Source organism: Helianthus annuus, chromosome 16 (assembly GCF_002127325.2).
Source record: "Helianthus annuus cultivar XRQ/B chromosome 16, HanXRQr2.0-SUNRISE, whole genome shotgun sequence".
Taxonomy (NCBI): domain Eukaryota; kingdom Viridiplantae; phylum Streptophyta; class Magnoliopsida; order Asterales; family Asteraceae; genus Helianthus; species Helianthus annuus.
This window is the reverse complement of record NC_035448.2, coordinates 66,686,350-66,696,273: the sequence shown is the minus strand read 5'-3', so window position 1 is coordinate 66,696,273 and position 9,924 is coordinate 66,686,350. Positions and strand designations below refer to the sequence as shown.

Below are 9,924 nucleotides of genomic sequence, written 5' to 3'. Positions count from 1 at the left end.
TTTACACTTTTTAGCCAAGTTTTAAATTTATAAAACACGATATTTACTAACACTAAACACACATATGGGCAAGTGCACCCATCGTGGACGTGGTATAGTGTTGGTAAGATACCGAGGTCGTCCAAGGACATAAGAGCTTTTAGTACCGGTTTATCCTCAACGTCTAGTTTATCCTCAACGTCTAATCAAATCAAAAAGTTAGAAAAAAGGTTTTAAACTAGAAAAATAAAACTAACTAAAATGCTGAAAAATAAAATAAAAGTAAAAACAGATAGACAAGATGAATCACTTGGATCCGACTCGTGTGTAGTGTAACCTTTGATTATTTCCGCACTTTTGCACTTTTTAAGAGATTATCTTAGTTATTGTAGTAGGCCCCTCTTTTGAAGGTGACGTTACCCTCAACCCAGTAGTTTGAGTCAGTAAGGATACAATCCTAAAGGGTCGGATTATTGAAAGATAATTAATTATGTTATTGATGCATAATGTGGTAGGCCCCTCATTTAAAGGTAACGTTACCTTTGGTTAAGTAGTCTGAGTCAGCAGGGAAACAGTCCTAAGTAGCCGGGTTAAAGTTTTAATAGTAGCTTACTTATGAGGGGATCAAAGAGTTTGGATCCCCGCCATCTAATACCGGTGGGTATTGAAGGAGGTCCTACTAAATTTGACCCAGGTCCTTTGCAGGATCTATACACTGAACAATGGCAAGACTCTTACCAAACCGTTCCCTTAACCCCCGACCAGGTAGCCAACATATCTCCATATAGACCGTGGAGATATGAATGGTGAAAATCTTTTATTTTATATAGACAGTAAAATAATGCCAAGACACCACGGACAAACGATAAGGAAGAATCACCTTCAACATAAGAAACTAGTTATTAAAGTCATTAATATATAACCAAATAAAAAGTGCGAAAGATTACAAATAAAAAGTATTACACTAAACACTTGTCTTCACCAAGTGATGTAAGAGACTTAGGCAAACATGGCCTTTGATTGTCAAGAACTCTTACGATCAATCTTGGATCCTGAGACGACTCACACACTCTATGATGGATGATGGATGATGGTGGTGGATGATGGTGTTGTGATGGTGGTGGGTGGTGGGTGGTGGGTGAAGTGTGAGAGAGGTGGTGTGCCAAGGGATGGTTTGCAAATGAGCCAAGCACCCCTATTTATAGCCTGAACAGCAGCTCGGGCACGGCCCCGTATCCATTGGGCACGGCCCCGTGTCCATCATCCTTCTCTATCTTCATTAATTGCAGTTTGTCTGCATTAGTTGACCATGCCCCCGTGTCCGCTGAGCACGATCCTGTGTGCAGAAGCGTATCTGTACTATCAAGATTTCCCTAGATTCTGCGAATCTTAGAGTTGACCACGGCCCTGTGTTCGCCGAGCACGACTCCGTGGTGGGCGATAGAAGCTTCTACAACTTTGTCTTTTCTGCTGACACTTGGGCACGCCCCCGTGCTCATTGAGCACGGGGCGTGTTCAGCCTTCTGTTCTCTTGTTTTTTCTTGTGAAGATGCTGTCGGGGGGTCGGGCATGCCACGTTTGTTCCTTTTCTTGTATTTATGTTAGATTTAGCTGCCTTTTTGCTTCTTTTATTTATTTGAGCTCATTTAATCCTGAAATTACAAAAGGAAGACAAAAACACACTTTTTCCAACATTAGTACTAAAAAAGGGTTAGTTTTATGTCACAATTGATGTAATTTATATGTTGCATTTTGTGCACATCAACAACACATACACTAACGCTAACTATGACATCGCGTGAATAGTTAAGCTGCTCCCCTCGATCATCGTGATGCAACGCAATCACGTTAACTACGACATCGCGTGAGTACTTAAGCGGTTCCCATCGATCATCGTAAAGCGTAGGAACACCAACGCAGACTCAAACGCAATTACTTATGCTATGACCTATTATACATATAATAATAATGATAATAAAAGTGTTGAAACTATCTAAACGCGCACTCGCAGGCACGCGCAACTCAATTTATCGCACTTAACATGACGCTACTTATATCGCTAAAACGCTTAATGTGTCCACAATACTTAACGCAACAAAACACGTCGAACGAGACGAAAGTCGGAAAACGAACCCGCGCAAGCCAACCGATCAAACAACTATTCGATCGAATGGACATCCGACCGGATGACCATCCGATCGGATGGCCATCCGATCGAACGGTCGTCCGAACCTCGTACCCTACACCGCCTTCTCACCTTTCACCTATAAATACCTACTTGTCACATCAATTGTTCGTTGGTGTGACAGCCTTATCCGACCAGCACGCTTTCAGGCTCTTTTCTCTCGATTCCTCGTTATTCTTGTAAGTTTTCACTCTAAATCTTGTACTTTCATCATCAGCACACACTTTCTCATCATATTCTCCAACAAATCCTACATTTTCACCGTGAAATCACCTGATTCGGGCTGTTCTAGGGTGACGTCACCTCGAGTTCTTATGAACATTGAAGTGTAACCTCATCTCATCAAGAACGGTTCAGATCTAATGGATTTCTACATGTTCTTACACTGATTTCGCCTAAATTTAAACACTTTTCAACTGATTTAAACTTCATTTCAACTCTTTTACACTCTTCTATGCAAAACCGATGGAATCTAGACTCGTTCAGGTTCTCTACTCTTTCTCTAGTGGAGAACCGGTCTGTGGATGGATTTCTACCGAAGAGACGACCGATTCACGGGTTGAACATGAAACTCCGTCAAGGACAGCTAAGTCTGATCGAATGGGGTGATTCACGCCCGATTGGCTGAGCTGGACTTGGAGTGGTTTCCGTTGTTTGACACGTCGTCACACCGTCTCGGTTAAACCACAAAACATTTCAACTTAAACTGATTTTACAAAAATTGCAAAACATTAGATCGCCGAACGAATAGCCATCTGATCGAATGACTATTCGGCCTGGTGACCTGCAATTTCAATACTTAAAACAATTTCTCAAAACTTCAAAGGATATCAGTTTTTCAATCGAATGGCCATCTGATCGAACGACCATCCGTCCGGATGACCATCCGATCGAATGACTTTATTTATACTACAACGAAAACTTCAAAAGTCCAAACATTTCACAACACATCTCTCTAATCGAATGACCATCCGACCGAACGGTCATCTGATCAAACCACCATCCGATCGCACATCTCACTCGATGCACTGTTGCACGCTGTTCAACGCTTATACTATCATTCTGTGATCAGGCTAATCTCCCACGCGCTCCCTTCAATCTAATCAAGTTGTGTTCATTTGTTAAACACCTACTGTGAGTATACTTGACCCCCTTTTAACGCTTTAAGCACACTTTAGGGTGTAACATACGTTCACATCTAAAACGCACTTATCAACACTAATATCACATGCGAATTATTGTCATATATATTTACACGTGATGCTTGATACATATGTGCTAGGACTTTTACTCGCGACGTCCCACCTTAGCTAGCATCGAGTGACTTAGCTGGTAGTATTTGTTTTGTAGTGTATATGTTGTGTATCTCGTTTATGTATGAGGAAATTCGCAGCACTCTTATTTACTTTATTTACCATGTCAAACCTGTATACTCGCAATACTTTTGTATTGACGTCGCTGTAACGTATGTTACAGGATAATCGGAGGCTATCTCGAAATCAAGGTAGGAAGTCTAGAAACTCACAACAAATTTAGGTTGTCGGATTTGTATTGTTTGAGAGAACATGAAGATCCGTATGACTGTTTACTGGTATATTGTTTATTAGTATGGGATAATGAACGCTTAAGATATTGTCACTAAATAGTTGTTTTGGATTCTCTTGAGCAATCTGATTCGCCTAGTGCCGCGCCCCGATGATTCCGCCATCGGTTGGGGTGTGACAGATTGGTATCAGAGCCATAACTATAGGGAATTAGGAAAGACACAACCTAGTCCGGGTTTTGATGTCTTAAAATTGACCTAGTCTATAGTCTAAGTACCAACAAGCCGTCTCGCGCGAACCCATTAGGGTTTGTACGGGCCTACTTTGATACTCTCATTCGAACTCACGAAAGCTACAACCTCGTACGAACTCCCACACATACAGCTTCATACGATGACGCCTTTCCTAAGGCTAAAAACATACTTTGCCTTTCGTAAGGCTAACACAATACACACGTTTGACAATGCTCGCGTAACACCAACGAGTGATTGAGTCGAGAATAGGTGTGATAACCAAGAACTCGATAAGATCGTTCACTCAGCGCATTATTCTAAGCACGAGAATTTTCGTTGAGCTAGGAGTGACATCCATATCTCAGCGGAAATCTCCATTTCTATCTAGTGGAACTCCCGAATTTATTCGATGAGCATAACCACAGCTAGGAGCGAAGTCGTTAAGTCAAGGGTGAAACCCGCATCTTAATAACCCTTTCCACTCTCTAAAATGGTTTTCAAAAGCTCTCACCAAAGTCTCGACTGTACCAACAACTCGAGCCGCGTTGTAACTGGGAGGACGAAGCTGTAGCCACAGCCCGGAGAGAGCATAGTCCATCAGGCCAACGCGTGTGTTCGAACTTGTTGGGATAGTTGAATCACTTTGGGTAGTCAATGTCTAACACCCCAGACACTCCATCTATATTAAAAGCCGCAATCGTCGAATTTTTATGAGTCAACGAATTTTACGAGTTTACGATTTTACGCTTCATCAAATTAATGCTTACAATTTTACGCTTTATCAAACTTTCAACTTTACCGTTTTATCGATTTATCTCTTTTCGCTCCCCGCTTTATATGCACAACTCGTACAGCCATCGCAATCTAGAACAGAATCCGAATGCTCGCAATAAAACTAAAGTCTAATAACTCGCTCTCTCTCTCTTCATCGCATCCTCGCGCAATCTGCACAAATATATATTGTCGTGCACAAAATGCAACATATAAATTACATCAATTGTGTCTTAAAACTAACCCTTTTTTAGTACTAATGTTGGAAAAAGTGTGCTTTTGTCTTCCTTTTGTATTTTCAGGATTAAATGAGCTCAAAATAACAAAAGAAGCAAAAAGACATCAAAATCTAACATAAATACAAGAAAAGGAACAAAAGTGACAAGCCCGACCCCCCGACAGCATCTTCCCAAGCAAAACAAAGAAGACAGAAGACTGAACACGCCCCGTGCTCAGCGAGCACGGGGCCGTGCCCAAGAAGCAGCTGAAAAGACAAACCTATAGAAGCTTCTACTGCCCACCACGGGGCCGTGCCCAGCGGACACGGGGGCGTGGTCAACTTGCTGCAGGCGCATTATTGTAATTGCGAATTACAATTAATGAAGAGAGAGAGTGTGAGATGGACACGGGGCCGTGCCCGAGCTTCTGTTCAGCCTATAAATAGGAATGTTTGGAGCTCTTGCAACTCATCCCTTGGCACACCACCTCTCTCACACTTCACCCACCACCCACCACTATCACAACACCATCATCCACCACCATCATCCATTGTCCATCATAGAGTGTGTGAGTCGTCTCGGGATCCAAGATTGATCGTAAGAGTTCTTGACAATCAAAGGCCATGTTTGCCTAAGTCTTTTACATTACTTGGTGAAGACAAGTGTTTAGTGTAATACTTTTTATTTTTAATCTTTTGCACTTTTTAATTGGTTTTGTATTAGTGACTTTAATTACTAGTTTCTTATGTTGAAGGTGATTCTTCCTTATCGTTTGTCCATGGTGTCTTGGCATTATTTTACTGTTTATATAAAATAAAAGATTTTCACCATTCATATCTCCACGGTCTATATGGAGGTATGTTGGCTACCTGGTCGGGGGTTAAGGGAACGGTTCGGTAAGAGTCTTGCCATTGTTCAATGTATGGGTCCTGCAAAGGACCTGGGTCAAATTTAGTAGGATCTCCTTCAATACCCACAGGTATTGGATGGCGGGGGTCCAAACTCTTTGATCCCCTCATAAGTTAAACTACTATTAAAACTTTAACCCAGCTACTTAGGACTGTATCCCTGCTGACTCAGACTACTTAGCTGAGGGTAACGTCGCCTTCAAAAGAGGGGCCTAGCACATTATGCATTAATAACTTAATTAATTATCTTTCAATAATCCGACCCTTTATGATTGTATCCTTACTGACTCAAACTATTAGGTTGAGGGTAATGTCGCCTTCAAAAGAGGGGCCTACTACAATAACTAAGATAATCTCTTAAACAAGTGCAAAAGTGCGAAAATAATCAAAGGTTACACTAACACACGAGTCGGATCCAAGTGATTCATCTTGTCTATCTGTTTTTACTTTTATTTTATTTTTCAGCATTTTTAGTTAGTTTTATTTTCTTAGTTTAAAACCTCTTTCTAACATTTTGATTTGATTAGACGTTGAGGATAAACCGGTACTAAAAGCTCTTGTGTACTTGGACGACCTCGGTATCTTACCAACACTATACTACGTCCACGATGGGTGTACTTGCCCATATGTGTGTTTAGCGTTAGTAAATATCGTGTTTTGTAAATTTAAAACTTGACTAAAAAGTGTAAAAATGACTTAAAATATATACCTAATATATATAACACCTAACACGCATCAAGTTTTTGGCGCCGTTGCCGGGGACACAAGGATTTTAAGAAAGTTAGGAATCAACGTCCTAATCATTTTTTCTATTTTCTTTTTTATTTTTTTTAGGATTTTCTTAATTTTTAAGCTTCTGCAGAGCTCAGCACGGGCCGTGCCTGGTCGGACAGGGGCCGTGCCCACCAGTGTCACTGGCAGTTTTTATTTTCCGAGTTACAGAGGGCTGAGCACGGGGCCGTGTCGGTGCAACACGGGGCCGTGTCCAACTTTCCAGTAACAGGGATCCGGAAAACAATCGCTGTATCTCTGACCACGGGCCGTGTTCACTGAGCACGGGGCCGTGGTGAACTTTCTGACCAACGTTCTTTTCTGTTTTTATTGCAGGATTTGGAACCAAACGCCACATCTGAACCTTCTACGTAGTGTATGAGCTCGAGTTCTAATAAAGACATAAAAGAACCTCTAGAAGAACCCGAACGCTTTCTCAGAAAAAGACTTAAAGGTAAAAATCAAGAGAAAGTTTCGGGGGAACCACTTCCAATGGCGGACCAACGTACCCTCATGGATTACCTACGACCCACCGTAGGTAATCTCGGCGCCGCTATCAATGCACCGAATGTCGAAGCCAATAACTTCGAACTTCGGCCACATTTGATACAAATGCTTCAAAACTCCGCAACCTTCCATGGGCTTGCGGACGAGGATCCCCATCTACATATTACTAATTTCTTAGAAATATGTGATACCTTTCGGATCAATGGAGCATCAAATGACGCCATCCGCCTCCGAATGTTTCCTTTTTCACTAAAAGACCGAACAAAAGCTTGGCTCAACGCCCTCCCAGTTGGATCGGTAAACACCTGGGATGAACTAGCCCAAAAATTTCTATATAAGTATTTCCCTCCCGCTAAAACGGCTAAATTAATGACTGAAATTAATTCATATTCACAAGAAGATGGGGAATCCTTATATGAAACTTGGGAAAGGTTCAAGGAGCTTTTGCGAAAGTGTCCTCATCACGGTCTTGCGATATGGCAACAAGTATCCACTTTCTATAATGGGTTGTTGCCACACACAAGACAAACACTTGACTCTAGCTCCGAGGGACTTTTAGGTAACCGCCGCCCACATGAAATATACAATCAAATTGAGGAAATTGCTCAAAACAATTTTCAGAGGCACACTCCCCGAGGTAATAAATCTATTGCCCCGGGCGCTCATAAGGTTGATGAAAGCACTTCTTTACAATCGAGGCCCTTTCTTCAAAAATTAAAAAGTTAGAAATGGCAAAAACGGTCTCGGTTATGGCCTGTGAAGGGTGTGGTGGGCCACATGAAAATTGGAGTTGTATGAAAGAAATAGACGATCAACCAGAATCGGTAAACTACATTGATAATAGACCTAGGCCGTCGGGTCCTCCAACGGATACCTACAACCAAGGATGGCGTAACCACCCTAACCTTGGTTGGAGAGAACCCGGCAATAGTAGTAACCAACAAAACCAAAACCAAAACCAAAACCAACGAACAAACTTTCAACAACCAAGAAATGAGTCACAAAATTTCCCTCAACAACAAGGTGGACGAGAGAGGCTTGAAGATACCGTATCTCGCCTCATCTCCGACACTGAAAAGAAAAACTCGGATCGATTTCAACAATTGGAATCGAATTTTAGAAATCAACAAGCTAGTATACAAAACATTGAAAAACAATTAAATCAACTAGCCCAAAATTTCTCTGAGAGACCACAAGGCGCGTTACCAAGTAATACCGAAACGAACCCGAAATCTCAAGTTCATCTCATAACATTAAGAAACCATACCGTGGGTCCCGTAGAAGCTCCGCCGCTGTCACATCCCGAAATTATCAGAGCATTGGCGTGACTGGACTGGTATCTTCATTGCACAGCGGAAGCAAAAAGCTAAGACTTTCTAGAAATTGAACGCCCACTAAGTACTCGACTCCACATGGTTCTCCTATTCCAACCGTGCCTTGGCTTTGAAAAGCAACCTGAGAAAGAACATGCGAAAAAGTCAACATAAAGTTGAGCGAGTCCATAGTTTGTTTGTAAAAGATTTGAAATAAATCTTTTGAGTTGTGAAAGATTTGAAATAAACCTTTTGAGTTGAGAAAGATTTGAAATAAATCTTTGGAATAACCGGTTTTTTTGAAATAGTATTGAGAAAACGAATCAAAAGTCATTTTCTTGCCAAGTTATATGGAAACGTTGTGTTTGTAACACATTATGTTCATAAAAACCATGTATTTGTAAAGTCTTGTATTTGTAATGTTCGCATAACCGTCAATACCCACCCTGACTTTGACTCCATACCCGCATAATCCTATGCTTTGAATTTTGTATAAAACATGGTATTTAATTTGTATGAACAAGTATTTTTCCGTAAGTATAAAATCCCTGGTATGTAGCAATTAAGGAAATAAAGAAATCACCAATGGTTTGCAAGGCCATTGATATGTGTGAAGTGCAAGTAGGAAGACTCAAACCTAGCAGATTTATGCGTCGGGCACAAAGTCACCCCGAGGTCCGTTCTGTTTGGGCCTGGGGCTGGGCTCGCTACACCCAAATAGATCTATCACTCCTGTCCCTCGGTCCTACCCTGAGGATTAATGGCCTCAAGTTTCCGCCTACCCACTCACATGATCTAAGTAGTAAACCCTCCTTAAGCTAACCATACCGTGTATAAAAATGTCTGTAAGTGTCTGAAATCATTGTACATGTACTTTACCCCAGTCTCTAAGACTAATCCTCCCTCAGTCTCTAAGACTAATCCTCCCTCAGTCTCTAAGACTGATCCTTCCTCAATCTTATCACCGGATGATCCCATCCCTAGTCATGAAAATCATTCACCTTTCGATAATACGCATTTGTTTTGTAAAAACCGGTATGTTTAGTATAAACCTTTCGTAAATCATTTGAGTTCCTCGAAATCCCTTCGTAATATGATTTAGAAATACGAGTTTTGCGTTTGTTCCAAAACTTTGTATGTTTTTGCAAAACGTGCATGTCTTCCACCCCGAAAACATTTACAAAAACGTAAACAGTAAAAAGTGGGGGTTATGAACTCACCTGAATATTCCTTGTGCAAAGCTATCTAAATACGACTTCGTGATGGCGTTTCCAAGATGAGAGTCGCTAGCGTGCATTCTATAATATTCCTAACATGGAATATCTAATAAGTTTCTAAGTAAATGCGGTAACTACACTACGTGTCACCGAGCTCTACCGAATCGTTAATCGAACGATTCAACGATAAGTTGTTAACTTAATAGAAAAGATTAAGTTATACGTGTTAAGTCTCGTTTAATGTCAGTAGCAATTTAATAAGTCTTGAAAAAGACTTA

At 41.1% G+C, this 9,924-nt stretch overlaps 1 non-coding gene across 1 annotated transcript; it reads right to left on the bottom strand.

Annotated features, from left to right (window-relative positions):
- Positions 1 to 7,479: 7,479 nt before the first annotated feature.
- Positions 7,480 to 7,586, bottom strand: LOC118488778. Its single transcript, XR_004885313.1, has one exon. It is a non-coding gene; the product is annotated as a small nucleolar RNA R71 (small nucleolar RNA).
- Between the last annotated feature and the right edge of the window lie 2,338 nt (positions 7,587 to 9,924).